The 19402-nt window shown below is 37.8% G+C and overlaps 1 protein-coding gene across 1 annotated transcript in view; it reads left to right on the top strand.

Annotated features, from left to right (window-relative positions):
- IL1RAPL1 (interleukin 1 receptor accessory protein like 1) overlaps positions 1-19402 on the top strand; it is a 1308770-nt gene that overhangs the window by 23287 nt on the left and 1266081 nt on the right. The window lies entirely within an intron of this gene.

The following is a 19402-nucleotide window of genomic DNA, read 5'->3' as shown; positions in this document are numbered from 1 at the left end:
CTCTTGACCTTGGGCTCCGTCCTCTATACCATGTTTGATAATCAGCAACATGACACCAGATACGTTCTGAAAATCTATTTAACAGAGGGAAATATGGTGTATATTAGACAAGTGGTTTTCAAATCTTGCTGAAAACAATAATTCCCTGGTGATCTTTCTAAAACGCTGATCCCTTGGCCAAATGTGAGCGACTCTGATTCAGAAGATCTGCATCAAGCCTGGAAAACTGCATTTAAAAATCATCAATTTGGATAAAGGGGAGCCTTGCAACTCACTTGCAAAGCAGTGGGTTAGAATGTTCTTTCTTCCCTTTTGGCCAGTAGCTCTGTACTGAAGATCCTTTAGTATGTGAAAGACCTGAGTTATTTCTCCAGGGAAAGTAACTGCCTTGTGCCAATCCATCCACGTTCTCTTGCCCAGTTCCACCAAGGTCTATGCAGTGCCCGTATATGAGACTGAAATTGAGGAGGCACCTCCAGCCAAGGGACAGAAGGTAATTTTCTGACCTTATCTGATTTTATCATTGCCATACTCTAACTCGCTGAGCTAACCAGCCACAGTTTTGTTGGAACTCACCATGGAGACAGATTAATTTTAACTCTGAGAGAACATGGGCTTTTCAACACAAGTTAAATATAGGCTGGCACAGAACATCACAGAAGCATTAGGTCCTCAGAAATTTTCTTTAGCTCCCAAACTTTGAGCTGCAACTAATGTATGCTACTCATACTTTCTCCTGGTCATTTGCACCCTTTCCTTTTTCTTTGATCACTAAAATAGAGAAGGTAGGACTTCACCTGGTGGAAACAGAGGTCATCTATGGGCTTGATTTTCTTAAATGATTACATGGAAAATTAATGGAATGAATAGACTATATGTCTTAGGCTCTTAGATAGACCATAAGGTTTTGTGCTTATTGTTTGTTTACTTGGGAAAAATACTTACCTTAAAGAAATATCAAATACGTTTGAAATTAATTTTCACAAAATAAAAGCTCTGAGATTTGACCAAATGGGAAAAAAATGGAGATAAAATTACTGCACAGTTCCATGTGTAACAGTTTTTATTTTTCTGGAATGAAGAGAGTTAACATACATCCACAACAACTCACAGTTTTAATAGATATTTCCTTAAAATATTATATGATTTAATGTTGCTGAGACCTTTTCAAATAGAAAAAAATGATACCTTATAAATTCCATTATAAGACTACTAGTTGGCATTAATAATTGTACTTCTGATTAGAATATGGACTTTAAAGATAGTAATGATTTTCAATGGCAAAGTCATGTCCAAGAGTGAGTAGATTCTTCAATAATATTGAGAAATAGAGGTGAAATGTAAAATGCTGGTGGTAATGGGGCACATATGACCCACTTGGTAATATGTATTAGTGTTTCAAAGTACTAATAAATTAATTTAAGAAATTATTGATACTAATAAGTCTGAGGTAACATAGAAATTTCTAGTGTTTGGAATATTGACCTTCCTAAACTACATCACAGTGCTAGCTATATAATACTAATGGTTAGAGTCAGGGCCCCAGAGGCCATTGCTTGTGTTCACATCCCAAGCTCTGGGACCTTGGGCACCTTAGGTAAACTCCGATGTCATTTTCTTCATCTACAAAATGAATGAAACTACTCATAGAGCTGAGATGAATATTAAAAGAAATCATATATGTAGAAGGTATAGTGCAGTGTAGTATAGAGACAGTAGTTCATAAACATTAGGTGTTGCTAATATTTTAACCATGGTTTCTTAATTTTACTTCTAAAAACCAATTGTCAAAGGATATATTCCTTTAACAGAAATATTGTATGTCCATTGTGTATATAAACATATGCATTAGTTTGTTAAAGTTAATTAACAGACAATAAGTATAACGGCATTTTTGAAACATAGCTCTATAAATAATAAACATGCTTCCAAGTTTTCAAGAGGATGATAAAAGTCATAAACAGGCCCTTGTCCTGCTGAGTTTCCCTTTGAAGCCAACCGCTCAGCTAGCCTTTCAAAGGCCAAGGAAGCTTGAAGGTCAGAAACTGTGTGTAAAGGGGTTACCTACAGATTTAACTCTTAAAGGTAGACCACTTAGATCTGTGGCTGTGTCTGTTTCTGTGACATACAAGTCATCTTCTCCACTTGAAGCATTGACAGCATGCTAAAGAAAGTGATTACACCCACCTAGATCTGCCTTTAAGTAAAGGCAGCAAGGAGAGGCATACAAACATCGACTTTTAGTGATAGAAACTTAACTGGGAGGCCCTCCGCAAAGTCCCTTCCATCAGTCTTCAAGCTGCATTATATCTAAAATACCACAAACACTTAAAATAATAGTAATGATAATTGTGTTAAGGCTATATTTATTTGTTAGTGGTCCTTTATGGGTTTAGATCTTTACAGAAGTGGACCTCCTGAGTGTGTTTCTTCACACAATCTCTCTTTTTTTACTATTTGAGAAAGGTACTCCCCCAAGGGATTTGGCAGGTTAACATACAGAGTTTGAGATAGTTGATCAGTATGTCAGATGGAAACATATTAGAAGCACTAAGGATTCTTGGCCAGATTACATGTGTAGTTTTCCTGATGTCTGTTAGGCATATAATTTTGTCACAAAATGAAATTAAAAGAATCTGATAAGGTGGACTGTGAGAACAGACTCTATTGGAGACTTCACACCACCTACATTTTTTTGTAGGTGTTGGATATAAATTAATGATTGATTCCTGGATCTTTGTATAGATCAAAGCAATCTGGCTGATTTGTTATTTCCTAGAATTTACATGTAAAAGTATCCTGGTTTCTATTTGTAGTAAAGGCATTTTTCTACTTGTAGTAGTTGGACATTTTTCTTAACCTCTTATTCATCACTTTAGAAATATATCTAACTTTAATTGGAATGAATTTCGATGTAAATTAGTTTAAACAGTTGCAGTATAAAAAAGACACATATTTATACATATATGTATATATCAGGAAATCCACAATGGAAGACAATTACAAATAATGCATCAAGAATTAAAGAATATAGAACTGTATTGGTCAGAGGAACATTTTCAAAAATTGTGAAAGTTTAGGGTTTTCTTTCATATCTAGGTTTGAAATTTGCATTGCTTTCCTCCCCAGGGGATTTCAAGAGATGCTTCAGAGAACCTTAAAAATTCTAATGTTTTAAATGCCTGGGGAATATAAACAAAAATCAAAGAGTATTAATGTTAAAGGAGGAGGATGCAGTAGAAAGGAACAGGAAATAGGAGCAAAAAGGAAAAACAAAGATGATTAGACAAAAAGGTCACAGCCTTTGGTGCTATAGTGGCTGATTCATCTATAGTCTGGTTTTATAAAATCTTATGTGGATTTGAGAGTAAGCCCCTTATTACCACTTCCCATCTCCATAGTGTCCCTAACACTAGTCTTTTTGAGCAAGAGATTGTCATTGACCAGTCCCTATTATCGGACAAAATATTATCTATAGTGCCTTCCTAAATGCTGTTGAAGGATTGTATGATGATTCTGTTAATATTTTTATTCTTGAAATATTTCAGCTCTGCCATATATTACCAATATGGCCTTATGTTTAAAAGGAGAATGATAATAATACTGACATCAAGGCTTGCTTTGAGAATTAAAAGAGTTGGCTCAAATAATGGTGCTCAAGCAGAGGCTAGTACATAGACTTCAATAAATGGCAGTCCTTTATAAAGTCCTTTATAAAACTCATTGAAGGAAATCACTTATTTTTAAACTGCAGTTTAACCAGATATGGGCTCTTACTATTAAGTTACACCTAGGAAATATAAATGACCATATATATGAACTAGTATTTTGAAATGCCATGTGTTAGTAGATTCACGTAACTTGTATGAGAAGGAGGCAGGGAGAAATTATCTTTCTGCTCCACACTTGAAATTTTACATTAGCAGCCTTCTCAAAATGGGAAGGCAAGTTCGTCTCATCTTTGTCAGTTCTTTATACACATCCCTGTATCGCTGGCATTTCTTATCCCATTCAACCATCCAGTCCACTTGGGAGACTACTTAAAGATGTTAGAATAAAAAGTGGTTTATGTCACCCTCTCATGTCTTTGACATCTTCATTTTTCTGGAACCTACAGGGGTAAGTGTGCACTCCGTGCCAATACTCCAAGAATAGATATCTTTTTCCCACACCTTTCTTTTCTACGGTATGATTCTACTTATCTCTTTGAGATATTTCAGCGGTATAGTTTCTGCAAACATGATTTTATCAGGACTTTGCTTTATGCTTTAGACTTGAAAGTGAATTTCTTTGGGGATAGCTACATCTTACTTGTTCAAGGTGTGAGACATATAACTATATTTGATTTTTCAGTGCTCCACTGATACACAATGATTCTAAACTGACATAGTATGGTACTGTTGCCTCTAGCCTTTCTTTCAAATAGTAGAATAATGAAGATTGAATACTTAAGTTAATATGTGCAAACATGAATTACTAAAGTTGTTATATTTTCAATGTCTTCTAGTAGAATTATATATATATACATATATATATTTGGAAAACTTTTTTATTGTTTGGGATTCATTAACGGTACAAAGAATTAGGTCACACTGATTGTATTTGTTAGATAAAGTCCCTCTAGTAACTGTGTCCTACCCCCAAATAATATATATTTTAACAATAAGAGCTCTTAGGAAACTTATAGTATAGGGACGTTATCTTTCTAACAATGACCCTTATGTAGTACTGCAGTATGACTTTGGTTTAATTGCAGTTTCTGGTGATTGGGTAACAAAAGTCATCCTAATTGGATTGGGCCAGACGAATATTTGATCAAGAGCCAATTTCATTTTCAGGAACATTTTTCAAAATCACCAGTGAACTACTAGGGAGGCTGAGGAAAGAGAATGGCTTCAGCCCAAGAGTTTGAGGTTGCTGTGAGCAATGATGCCTTGGCACTCTACCCAGGGTGACAAAGTGAAACTCTGTCTCAAAGAAAAAAAAATTACCAGTGAAATGTTATTGTAAAGATATTTTAACAAAGTGTTCTTTATTTATATTATGAAATCATAAAGTTAATTTTTCAATTTCTTATTAACAGAGTATCGGGAAGCCAGATTCTACATTAAGCTGCTAAAAGGCTCTGTGGGTGGACTACAGTAGGGGGAGGCGGAGCTCCCATGTTTCTGAAGATAGTTTGAGATAATATTGCGGGTGATACAGGGGAGTGTACTTACAGTGTGTGGAGTCATAGACTCAGCAAGAATGTAACCCTGCTGGCTGCACCTTCTTTTCCTCACAGGGAATCCCAGCAAAGCAAGAAGGGGTGAAGTGACTGAGAAGGGGCAGTGCCAGTGGTATGTGACTCCAGGATCTACTCAAAGAAGTTTGCAGGCCCCTTTGTAGCTCTTGATCTACACATCAGAGACTCAATAGTTAATTTTACTCACTAAGATAAAGGTTTTGTGTATTTGATTTTAATAGATGCAATAAAAGTTATTTAAATTAATCTTTACCATATGGCTGTCTTATCCTTTACATTTCATACATTTTAGAATTTATAAAAAGGATGGTGGCAGATAGAGAACATGATGTGAAATGTCAACTCTTATCTGTGTTAAAGAGGTTAGGATAGAAGATGGTTGATTAGTCCATCTATATAATTGTTTAACTGAGTCGTGTCATATAAATACCAATGGTTGAGCGTGTCACATAATATTTATGGAATGATTCTGATTATATAAACTTGCTTCTCTTTTTTATATGATTCATGAATAATTTACAGTAAGGACTACCATGGTGAACTAAACAAAGTTTAACATTTTTGAAGTGTTCTTAGGAGGTGGTTACCTGAATCTCCACATAAAGTTACACTGCATTTATTAACAGTGTCTCTATTGTCAAAGTATTTTTTCATATTTTAGTAGATGACACAGCAATTTTTCACCCATATGTCAATGGATTTTCCTTGGAGGATCAGTTTCGTGAAATAGTTCTGGAGAAAAAAAAGAAAAAAAGATCTTTGATCAAATAACTTTGGAAAAGGCTTAATTCTTTATCTCTTACATGACTATTTACAGTGGACATAAGCATAACTAAAGGCTCTGAGAAGTACTATAGTTTTAAAAAAAAACACTAAAGTAATTTTAACCCAGTGTTTTGTAGATGCATTTGACCATAGGCAGTCTCTCTTTCCATAATGCCTTGTTACATCCCATGGAACCTGGGAAGTGTCATCTTAGACATTTAACAAAATTGTAAACTTAAATTTACTTATGCATTTTTTTATTTTTCCAGAAATATATTGCATTTCTTTGTTTTCTTAAGTAGACTTCATTTTCCATTACATGCCACCAGCGTACTTGGGAACATGCACCTCTTATTCCCTCAATTTAGTCACAAGATAGCCTTCCTTTCTGGAATCCTGGTCTTCTCCAAGAAATAGGTCCATAACTCTGATATTCCAGATTTTACAACTCACCTCAGGCCCGTCATGTCCAGGTCAATGTCTTTCTTCTTTAGAGGGATGATGGAAAGGGGTTGGGACATGGTGACTTTGTGGGTCTCAAGCCTATTGGCATCCTTGCTTTTCTATGATATTCTGGCACTTCCTTTAAACTTTTCCTCTATTTCTTACACTTTGAATTTTGATGACTCATTAAATCCAAAGTCTGATTCACCCCCCTTTTCTTTTTATTTAAAGAGGGCTTAATCTTCCAATGGCCCATTAATCTGCAGCAATATCAGCCTTCGATCCACCTTCTGCCTTTGGGCCTTTACCCTAACATCCCCTCTGTCTAGATCTTTTCACACTGTTTCTTAAAATATAAGGTCTCTTTAAAAAGTCCTCCTCAAAGATGTCTTCCTTAACTACCAGACTAAAGTGTCTAAATAGCCTCTCACTATGACATGACCCTATCTTAATACTCACTCTGCAAGGCCCCTACTGTTATTTGGTATTTGATTATTTGTTTATTTATCTATTTGTTTCTTCCACCAAGAATCAAAGTTCTATGGGAGCTGGCACATTATCTATCTCTATTATTTTCCCAGTGCCTAATACAGTGTCAGAAAAACAGCACCAGCTTCACAGATAATTGCTAATTGGATGAAGGAATAAATATTTGACTTTTCATATTATTTTCCTGGTTAACCCCCTCTACTCCCGGCCATTGTCATACCATTCAGCACAGCAGCGCACTTTCCTCTTTCTTGCCCATAATTCCGTGGCACCTCTGAGGCTCTGAGCTAGTCTTTCATGTCTCTTTATGTTACACTACCTTGGAGACTATGTCCTTTGCTGGACTTAAAATTTTTACTTCTATGGCAAAAACCTTTCTATATAGTCTTCTTTGACACCAGTAACTCAATCCTGTCACTTCTCTGCTTTGCTATTTCAATGTTAGCAAATACTGCCAGCTACATACTTGTTTTCTTATTGTTCAATGTGTACTAATATTATGTCCTTAAGAAGACTAAGAATGTCTTCAAGGAAAGAGCCATTCCATATCCTTCATTTATTTATTTACTAATAGCATACAACACATTTCTTAAATGTACTATATGTCAACTGTTTAGTAAATACATGAGGTCCATACATGAACAATGTGGACTGAAAACATGAATTGATCATTTTAGATAAATCGCTTATTTCATCTAGTACTATAACAAGGAAGAAATAAGAAAGCGGCATATCCCTATCTCATAGCCTCTTATTGCTTTAATGCACTTTCTTTTTCCAGATCTGTTTCCTATTACGGTTTTCCTCACAAATAAAGCACGTAAATATGTACCTTTAAGCTAGAAAAATACTGTCAGAATACTAAACCTGGTTGAGAAAATAGAGACAAAACATATGAACTCTGGGTTAATTGCCTTCTAGAATATTTTTCTCCTTTTAATATTCCTGTGTAAGACTTTGGTGATCTAGGAAAATAACAATCTCCCTAACATATTTTGCATATAGTATTATGTTTTGGCCTTTTCTCCGAGGCAATATCATTCCAAGTTATTGTTGCTTAAGAAATTCATGTTCGTGGTCACAAATTCAGACACCACCAAATGGCACCAAATGAAAAAAATTGTGTGACTTTTTCTGGTGAGATGTAACTTGTAACACATTTATTCCTCTAATACGTGAAGGTTTTAGTCATGATAAGAAAAGAAGACAAAGGGAATACAATAACAGCAATATATATTTCCTACTAAAATTTTATCTATATGATCATAAAATTCATTTACGCTTTTTATTAATCAGTCAGAAAAGTAATCCTGTCAGCAAAAGTGGGTTATAGCTCTATCAAAAAGTTTATAAAAGAAGCCATAGGACCCATGATTTTTTTTTCATGTTTTCAGTGACCATTATATGAGGGGTTAAATGCTATTATGTTGTCAAGTGAATTGATTCCAATCACAATTGTTTTCTGTGAATTAAATCACCAACAAAACTTAGTCACCATCCAAAGACTTTTAAACAAGAAAATCCCATTTGTGGCTGAAGATCAAATTTAAGAATGCTACTGGATATTCATTTATTTTGCCACATTTAATTTTCTCCCGACTCTCAGTTTCTTAAAGAAACAAAGATTTAATATCTCCCCATGGCCTATATCTAGTTTTAGTGAATTTTTATCTTAGTGCTGAGAGGTAAATACTGAAGTGTAGAAAAAAATGGGATAGAAAATGATTAGATTTTTCATACTATGACAGATGGGAGAAAAACTCGCCATTAATCAGGTTTCATTTATTTCCTATTTCAGAAATAAACACATTCCTAACTTAAAGTGAAATTCACTGGTTACCTAGGGAGATATATACCTCTATCTCTCTCTCTCTCTCTCTCTCTCTCTCTCTCTCCATATATATATACCTTTGCTTTTTGGGTTGTGGCCCTTATGCTAAACTTATCCTTTGGGTTTCCTTATATGGGTCATGCCACAAAAATATCCGTTGGAGAGCTGGTCAGGTCACACTCTCTGAGAGAGCTGTTATATACTGTCTAAGCATCCTTTGTCCTTGTCACATTATGATGTTTTCATTCATTTTCCTTGTACAGATCAAGGAGATAATTGTTAGGTATGGATAAAGTTATGAATTGTGTTGTACTGGATACCAAACGTGGGGAATTTATCATAGTGGTATTCCACAATGGCCTGGAACTAGGTCAGAAACTGTTTTCAGGAACGTGATTTATGTTACAGTGTGTCTCTTGCAGCAAGACAGACAACATCAAGCTTGAGGCTTTGAGAAGGCTAAAACTTTCTTAACCAATTAGTGATATTGAAAGTGTAGCTCTATTGCCTGTATGCATTGCACTGTGCTGGTAGAAAGGAGAATGGAAGAAAAACAGAAGATTAAATTATTGGTTAAGTGATGGCTTTTTACCCTTTCCTTCATGTGGCTGATCTCAAACCTTGACAATCTAGCTTTGGAGGATTGAGCCCTTGTGTCTAAATGACACAGAACAGCAATTGCAAAGTCCTATGTTCAAACAAGTCCTGAATGTAGCTATTTATTTCTCATGGATCATTTACCAGTAGCTGGAATGATTTTACATATCCTTTAAGTTACTATGCAGTACAAAAAAAGAAAAACCAAAAACCTCTGAGGCTGCGTTTTAGAAATTCTTCAGCGTCAACTAGCACGGGGGACATTTGGTACTTCTTTCATTTCTTTTTTTTTTTTTTTTTTTGAGACAGAGCCTCAAGCTGTCCCCCTGGGCAGAGTGCCGTGGCATTACAGCTCACAGCAACCTCCAACTCCTGGGCTCAAGCGAGTCTCCTGCCTCCGCCTCCCAAGTAGCTGGGACCACAGGCGCCCGCCACAACGCCCGGCCATTTTTTGGTTGCAGCCATCATTGTTGTTTGGCGGGTCCGGGCTGGGGATTCGAACCTGCCACCCTAGGTGTACGTGGCTGGCGCCTTAGCCGGTTGAGCTATAGGCGCCGAGCCTCTTTCATTTCTTACTGAGATGCCCTCTTACCACAAAGTCACAGACTTAAGCTATTTCTCTTCGGCTGTGTAAGAAAAAAAATTGAACGTTGTATATATTTTTCGAAGAATTTAGAATACTGGGTCAACTTTTTCAAATGTGTGCATGCCACTTTCTCCTCATCCTTGCCTTTCTCTATCCTCAATTTTGTTCTCCTTTGGTAGCTTTTGGATAACTGTGATTATTTATAGCAGGATTAAAGATAAATTAATTCTCTTACTCTTCTCTGCCATCATCACTCCTGATACAAATAAGGAAAAGTACACTTTAAACCACACATGATGTCTTTGATTTTTGCTCTTTCCAACTATCCACTTGTATTTATCAAGAGGTGAATACACTTGTCGAACTTGCAATGTTTCCTTATTTCCCACAGCATCACTTTTGATGAAATCTCCCTGTCTTGTACCCAAATATTCCTTAGGCAAACTATAACTGACTCACGTTGACCCTCGGGTGACACCAACCTTCACTCCTCTCCTGGCCAACTACTTAAAAGACACATGCACACACACGTGCACCCCAAACCGAGCTTCTTACACCTTCTATGCCTATTAATTCTGCCCTTTTCTCCCTACAACCCAATTTATCCCCACCATTGGTTCTAGTCCCATCTCACTAAACCCGTTCTTAGGATGCACATCAAACCTCAAATCCTTTATCATCAACTCCGCAAATCTTTTATCGACTTGCCCCTCAGAAATCTCTCCCTTCTTTGAACTCTGGATTTATAATCTAGCACGCAGCACAGAGTAGCACATTATATACTTGTTTTTATTACTCTTTCAGTTCTTTTTGTACGTGTTGATTTTCCCCACTAATTCCTTACACTACTTTTAGTCTCCAGTGACTCTAACCCAACAGCTGGCACTTAGTATTTAAATGCTAACTAATTGTATTTCAAGATCAATCCTTGCCCATTTTCAACCCTTTCTTTAGAATAATTGTGTCACCAGGAATGAAGTAACTTTCCTCATGTTATCGTGGAGGCTTGCATAGTACTTTAGTTGGAACATAAATAAATGCCCTGAACTATAGGATAGGATCACTGGGAAGTTCTACTTGCACATGAACAAGAAGCAGAGTCTCTACAGGGTAACCTGTTACTTGGATATCTCTGAGGATATTAATGATAAAAAGGAGTGGCCAGAGGAAAGACTTTTCCCTTCTCAATTGCAGCACTGTAACTAAGTGACTTCTGGTAGATCAAATAGACTATTTTGGGGATTCCTGCTCATCCATCTCCTCTGTGTTTTCAGAGCTGCTGTAGAGCTGTTAGAACAGTGAACTGATGCTTTTTGACTTGCCAAACAGTGGGAGCTTTCTATTTAAATAGTTATCCCTTAGAAGAGCTATATTAGGGAGCTCAAAGGAAAGGATTTAAGGGCCCACACAGAGTAGAGAGGCAGCAGATCAGCCACCTACTGGGCCCTTGTTCCTTCGAATGCTTCAAACTACATATTTGTAAGGCAGACAGCCTCCTGCTCACCGAACTATATGCTCCTCACCTGCCCTTTTGTATTTAGCAAACACATGGGAAGGGCAGCTCTTCTCTCTGCTGTCTAATTTGTCTCTCCTCATTCTTGGTAAGCAGTATCACACAACCAATTGGCCAGAGATCCAGGTATGCTGCTGGCACCTAGGGGACATGGTCATAGGGACATGGGGACCAAATACAACTTAGCACGTGGTCATTTTCTAAGTGGCAGATGTGTAAAATGCCATTACAGACCAAGAACCCAAAGGAATGAATCATGATGTGTGTTTTCCACTAAATGCCTACATAGGTGCTTTCTTATGCCTTTATTAAAATGATATGTTCAAATTCCAGTTAGTCATACTACCAAGCTTACCATTTTGATAAAAAGGGAATCCATTTATTCATTCCATCATGGTTACAACTTTATTGGGTAGGGAAGTTGGGATTCTTTTCCTAGATTTTTTTTTTTTTTTTGTAGGAAAGGTCTTTATTGGTAGGCGAGGGAGGCTGCAGAGCAGCACCGAGGAGGAGAGAAGAGAGGGGAGGGGAGATAAGGAGAGCGCGGGGGAAAGAAGAGAGAGAGAGAGCAGAGAAGAGTGAGGGGGAAGACAGGAGAGAGAGAGAGAGAAGGAAGGCAGAAGGAGGCGAGGGAGAGAGGGAGAGAGAGGGAGAGAGAGAGGGGGAGAGAGAGAGAGAGAGCTCTTTTCCTAGATTTTAAGCCCACAAGAACTTTATTAAGTCCACGGAAAATGACTTATGTTCTACTATAGCTGCTATAATTTATTTTTCTTGAGCTCATTTCGTCGGAGAAACAGATCTATCTGAGGAGATACAGAAAATACGAGTTAGAGTTAACAGGCTCACTATCCTGTCAGGTAAAGGTCTTTTTCTAAATCTCGTTGAAATCTGGCATTCACAAATAGGCCAGAAAATAGGCCTAGTTATACACACAGATACCACCTTTTGTGTTACTATTAAACATCTCCTGGGAGGCAGCAAGTTCTGTGGTTGGATGACATAGATTCTTCCACTGTATTTTGTTTCTTTTCTATTATATATGCATTATTATAAGCTATTTTAAACATAAAGAGAAAAATATGACAAAACCGTCTCAACACTCAGATTTAGCAGATGTTAATGTGTTGTCAAATCTTTTCCAACTTTCTTTTTTCTTAAGTGAATGTTAAAGATACAACTAAAGCTCCTCTTTCACTCCCCTCTCTTTTCTTATATAATTATCATATATGGGGTTCATAATTCTTTCAGGAGCTAATTTCTTCCTTAACTCCAAAGATCATCTGCTGACTTAAGATGTCGGTCGGCAAAGGGGCAGCTCAGAACGGTATCGTACTGGGTGGTAAACTTCACTGGCCTCCCCTGCAGTGTTACAGGTTTGCAAATACTTTTCCTCTTGGGAAGGATAAGTGGGGTTGCCTATTCTAAAGGCCAGTAATCTCTAGCATTGTAGTTTCAAAGTGTAGGAGCTCTTTATATGTGACCTGAAGCCATTCACAACTGTCATTCAGACCTTACTTCGCCTTTTGTTCTGAACTGCTGTGATCAGTGATGATCATTCCTTTCGCACTAGGATGCCTTTGTTTAGCAACTTGATTGACTCTTGGCTTATGGATTTACAGAATAGTTTAGTAAAATGAGTTAGGTTAGTAATAGGCTTACAATCACACTTGACTATCCCTATTTTATAACAGATGCTATATTCTCCCATTCCCTGGGATACATCATGGTCTCTTAGCTTTGTGTCTTCTCAAATCAAAATACAGAGCAAAGGTAAAGAAGGGGAGGTTGGCGGCTAGGTGGTTTGGGTATTGAATTGTTCCCACATCAAAAGGTTTATGAACTATGCATTTAAAACAGCCCTCAGTTCATGATTCCCTATAGCCGAATTGAGAAAACAGGCAGGGAGGGTGAGGCAAATGTTGAAGAAAATGGCCTTCACTGTTCAATCTAGCTGTAAAGACAAACATTTAACTATTGTAGGTTTAAGACGTAATCTTAAGACTTGAAAACCCCAATTTTAAAGGACAAAACAGGAGAGTAGGGAGCAAATTCAAGTTTACCTATATCTCCTTCTTTGCTGCTCGCTAATGCAGCTTTTCTGAGGGATAGAAATTTAAATAGAAAGCTCTCACTGCTTGGGAAGCAAAAACATTAAGACATTGCTTTAACAGCTTTACAAAATCTGCCATTTTCATCCTGACTACAGTGCTAAGAAGTGAGCAGTAATCTCTGGGGTGGGAGCACGGCCCACAGTCAACACCTATGCTGAGTCTGTGCTTTTTACACTTTCAGTTTCCATTTTCCTTAATCAATATTTACCAGGTGACAATCACAGCTTCAGTGGTTTCTGTTTTCTACCAATCTTTCTGTTGCTAGTACTTCAGATTTTCAATCATTTCCTTGTCTATAATAACGCCTATGCTAATTCCTTGTTCATAAATAGCCACATGAATTGTACCTAATATCAAGGGTGTACATTTGAAAAATTGGGATTTCTTATTGAATTTTGTCATTGAAAAATCTCCTCTAGCATTCTTTTACTTTACTGGGTCACATCATTTTCTTTGTTGCTTATTTTAAGCCACACTCTTTCAGACAACTATTATCTACAAGGTCAGTTATTGCTGCATATCAAACCACCACGCTATAGACCAATAAGCTCACCAGTCCGGACAGTTCTTCTAGCCTGGGCTAGGCTAACTGATCTCCCTGGGGCTTGTCCATTTATCTGTAGTAGGTTGCAGGTTGGTTATGGGCTGCTTGACCTGGGATTGTTTTACTCTCATGTGTGGGACTTGGCTGGCTATTAACTGGATCATGTCTCTCTCATAATCCAGCAGGTTAACCTAGGTTTGTTTTTTTCAATGCTCACGAGGTTCTGAGAGAGAGGACAAAGAACATGAAAGAACTCTTGAGACCTAAACTCAAAACTCTTGTAATCCATTGGCCAAAAAGTGAAATCTGTTCTACCTCTATAGAGAAAAGAATTGCAAAATCTCATTGCAAAGAGTGTAGATGCAGGGAAGGTTAAAGAGATGGGGTGTTTTTGCAACCAACCACATATACTTAAGCTTCTCCCATAAAACTGTCTCAAGTAATTTCCTTTCTGGGAGCAGCTGTTTTGATATACAGGAAATATTGATCCATCATACTTATAAAGAAAATTGCACCACAGAACGGATTATTTAGGCATCATAGGTGTTCATGAGAATAAGAAACACTGAAGCCTTAAGCACATGAGCCCTTTATGTTCTGCAGTGAAGTATTTTTACTCTTCCAAGAATCAAATGTGTGTTGTTTTCATCAGATTAAAGCAAGCCCAAGTCTAATGCATAAAACTGCACTAAAACTGTGACGCATTTGCTTATTCTGTATCAAATATGGAAAAAAATAAATACCTTGATATGGGGCACAGATCATATATCACCCTCTGAATTCATAGCTATACAAACAGGTCCATTTTTTTTTTTTTCTGAGAAAGAATCTCACTCTGTTGCCCCAGGCTGGAGTGCCATGGTATTAGCCTAGTTCTTGGCAACCTCAAATTCCTGGGTTCAAGTGATCCTCCTGTCTGAGCTTCCTGCGTAGCTGGGAAGAGAAGCCTGCCACAACACCAGCTAATTTTTCTATTTTTAGGAGAGACAGGGTCTCACTCTTGCTCCAGCTGGTCTTAAACGCCTGAGCCCAAGCAGTCCTCCTGCCTGGGCCTCCCAGAGTTCTAGGATTATAGGCGTGAGCCACAGTGCCTGGCCAAGATACCTAGTTTTGATGGGTTTTATTGTTTGATTAGCTGTAAATAAGTTGTAATTTAACTTTGTATTATCTCTTCTAAGAAAACTTTAACCTTTCTTTTGAATTCTTATTATCTAACTCATAAAAGAATTTTTTAAAATTTTAGATTAATATAAGGGTACAAATGTTTAGGTTACATTTGTTTTCACTTCTAAGGTAAAGTTCAAGTTGTAGTTGAGCCCTTCACCCAGGGGGTGTGCTAAGCACCCTCACATTGTGCACGTTGGGTGAGATCCCACCAATTCCCCTCCCTCCTTCCCTTTCCCTCCTCTCCTTTTCCCCTTGCTAGACTATATTTGCATTTTATCATTCATGTGGGCATGAAGTTGTTTATATATTGGTTATATAACAGTATTGAGTACAGTGGATTTTTTTTTTTCATTCTTGAGATACTTCATTAAGAAGAATGTGTTTCAATTCCGTCCAGGTAAACATAAAAGATGTAAAGTCTCCATCTTTTCTTATGGTTGAATAGTACTCTATAGTGTACATATGCTGTAGTTTGTTAATACATTCATGGGTTGATGGGAATTTGAGTTCCTTCCACAACTTGGTGATTGTAAACCGAGCTGTGGTGAACATTCTGGTGCAAATGTCTGTGAGGTTTTGGAGGCCTTTGCTAGCCAATTCAATTTCTGGTGCCATTTTATCCTAGGAAGACCAGCACAATAAATGTGGATATTAAATAATACTTATTATCATTTGCAAAGTCAAAAAAAATTTTTTTGAGACAGAGTCTCACTGTGTCACCCTCAGTAGAGTGCTGTGACATCACAGCTCACAGCAACCTCCAACTCCTGGGCTTAAGTGATTCTTTTGCCTCAGCCTCCCTAGTAGCTGGGACTACAGGCACCTGCCACAATGCTCAGCTTTTTGTTGTTGTTGTTGTTGTTGTTGTCATTATTGTTTGGCAGGCCCGGGATGGGTTCTAACCTGCCAGCCCCGGTGTTTGTGGCTGGCACCCTAACCGCAAGCTACAGGCACCAAGCCCAAAATCAAAATGTTTTACATGAGATTATAAAATAGCAAGTGCATTGTGTTTGAGAGAAAATGATTTTGACAATGAGACAGAATTCTTACATAACACACATTTAGGGAGTATATGCCATGAGCATAACTTGCATAGCACACTGAATAAGAGAGTAGCAGAATCAATACTGTGGATAAGAGAAATTTATGCAGAGAGCTAGCCCTGTCTCTTTGTTTTAGTATAGAAATATAAAGTTTATGTCTTGAAAGGACCTTAATGATTTTGTAGTGCTCAAAACCTCCAATGATAGGAAACTCATTATATTGAAACAAGCCAAGTCTATTCTTCTAAGTGGTGTATTGAGTGGTGTTTGAGCAAAAACAGACCTATTATAGGAGTTGTTACTATATGCCACTGTTCTTATGTTCATGGAATACATGGTCTATTACAGAGATGGATGCATAAATAGTCATAACAAAATATGATATCTGCTAAAATATAATACACAAATACCTTGCAGACCCAGGGAAAAGTGAATTATTATCCAGTTTAATGGCCAGAACTTGATGATTGTCTAAATAGGTAAGATAGTGAAGGTGGAGTTGCTAGAGTTGGTAGTTGCTCTTAACTGAAATTGGGAATCGTTAATGGTCAGGATTACTGGGAGCGTACTAGAATACTCTGTGCACCGACGGTGTACAAAGGCTAAATCTGCACCCATTTTCTGGATCAAATTCTGTCCCTGACATTTTACAAAAACACTACCAGGACCTCAAATGAATAACTGCTAAGAAGCCCTTTAATAATAAGCACAAATGGCAAAGAGAGGCTTTAAATTGGCTGAAGTGCTTCTTTTGCAGTCGTCCTATTCACATTGTGGCAGGTTTGACAGCATGGCGAATTATCATTTTAACATTACACATTATCTTTATTCTCCTCAGTAAAGTGCCTCCTAAATTGGTTCAGTTCTCAGATGTGTTAAAAATATACAAATCTCAGTTTATTAATCCTAGGGAAATTATTGTCACAGCAGGAAACCATATCAAAGAAATCGAAAAAACAATGACAACAGGACAAGAAACTGGAGGGGAAAAGTCATCAAAAAAATAGATTTCAAGGCACACTTTTCTATCTTCTTTTTCATTGCTGATTTGCAGTCAGCGATAGATCTACTTTTTTCTTTCATTTGTCCACTTCCTCTCACTAATCTTGGCTTTATTTTTGTTTCAATTCCTCTAGCTTTCTTCCCAGATAGTATCTATTTCCTTTTTCCAAACACTAATTCACCCTTCATCCTTCTCTTACTGGAGTAGTTTTCACAACAATCCAATCAGAGCACTTTTGATCAGTTTCTTCCAAGAAACTTATTTGATCATCATCAAGGAGATAATTGTCTATCCTTAGTAGAGCTGGTCTATACAAAAGGGCAAAGCAGGTTGTGCACTGATTTGAAAGGCTTTCCATTATCATTCCCCTTTAGGCTCCCAGATACACCTGTGCTCACTCTTTCTTCCTTCAGCCCCTGCAGGCTACCTTGGTTGCCCTTCCTCAGAGTGTTCATGCTTCTAAGTCATACTTCTTTCTTCATTCCTCATCCTTTCCCATTTCAGGTTTCCTAGTCATCTACTGCATCTGATCTGTTCTAGGAATTTTAAGGCAAATACAAATAATTCTTGATTGAGGGCTGGGTGTGGTGGCTCATGCCTGTAATCGTCGCACTCTGGGAGGACAAGGGAGGGTGGATAGCTTGAGCTCATGAGTTCAAAACTGACCTGAGCAAAAGAAAGACCCCATGTCTATTAAAAATAGAAAAACTGAGGCCAGAGGATCACTTAAGCCTGAGTTGGAGGTTGCTATGAGCTCTGACGCCACCATACTCTACCCAGGGCGACAGCTTGAAACTCTGTCTCAAATAATAATAATAATAATTCTTGATTGAAATAACTTATAGTGGGCTTGGAGTGAATGATTTCATATCCATGGGGGGCATTATAAGTTATTTATTAAATTTGAAGAAATTTCTAATGGAAAGACATGTGAAAATATTATGTGGGGGGCATAGGTGCTTCTATGAATGAACTCATTCATAAATGTTTATTAAAAGCCTACTTTCTGCTAATGGTAAGGAAGCTAAACCTATTCCTTCTTCCCATGCAACTTATATTCAAGTGGGTGAGTAGTGTCTTAGTTTGGATTGACCCCCCATGAGCAGGGCTGAGACAAGAGTATAGATTACTGGGAGCATACTAGAATACTCTGTGCTTAAAATAAGAGAATACTCTTACTTAAAATAAGTAAGTTTATTTTAGGAACAGAAACTCAAGGGCCAAGTATATGGGACAGATAATAGTGAAAGAAGCAGAAGCAAGGAAGGGTGAGTTACTGAGCTTGTCTCAATCGCATAAGGAACCTTCTGAGTTGCCATATAGAATGTAACTCAGGGCCAGGTGTGGTGGCTCATGCCTGTAATCTTAGCACTCTGGGAGGCCAAGGCAGGTGGATTGCCCTGAGCTCAGAGGTTTGAGACTAGCCTGAGCCAGAGCGATACCCTCATCTCTACAAAAAAAAAAGCCAAGCGCTGTGGCAGGCGCCTGTAGTCCCAGCTACTTGGGAGGCTGAGGCAAGAGAATCGCTTGAGCCCAAGAGTTGGAGGTTGCTGTGAGCTATGATGCCACTGTACTTTATCAAGGGCCACAAAGTGAGACTCTGTCTCAGTAAATAAATAAATAAATAAAAGAAAAAAAAAGAAAAGAAAATTAGAATGTACCTCAGGCTTCTCTGCCTTAGACTGTTGGTTCCATTCCTCATCAGCCACTGGCTGCCCCATGCATTGTTCCTCCTCTTGTTCCTCCACTTTTTGGAACAGGTCAGCTGGTTCCTGAAATTTTCCAGCTTAACTGGTGTCAGAGAGGGCAATAGGTAGTATAGCTGAGGAGAGGCACTTGCAGACTACATCTTCATAAAGCTGGTTGCTGCTTCAACATCTGAAGGAAAAAGGTGGGCCAAAAAGATACAAGAATGGGCTCAAGCAGTATCTAGTACAGAGAGTAATAAATAAAACAAACATATAACTATTACACACTGTGTTAAGTGCTATAGGGTAAAGGGTGCTAGGAGCGCATATGTACCAGACACTCCAAAATCATGTTGCAGACCATGGGGTTGAACTC

This window comes from Otolemur garnettii, unplaced genomic scaffold (genome assembly GCF_000181295.1).
Source record: "Otolemur garnettii isolate 467f Iridium unplaced genomic scaffold, OtoGar3 scaffold00072, whole genome shotgun sequence".
NCBI lineage: Eukaryota > Metazoa > Chordata > Mammalia > Primates > Galagidae > Otolemur > Otolemur garnettii.
This window is presented reverse-complemented; position numbering and strand designations above follow the sequence as displayed.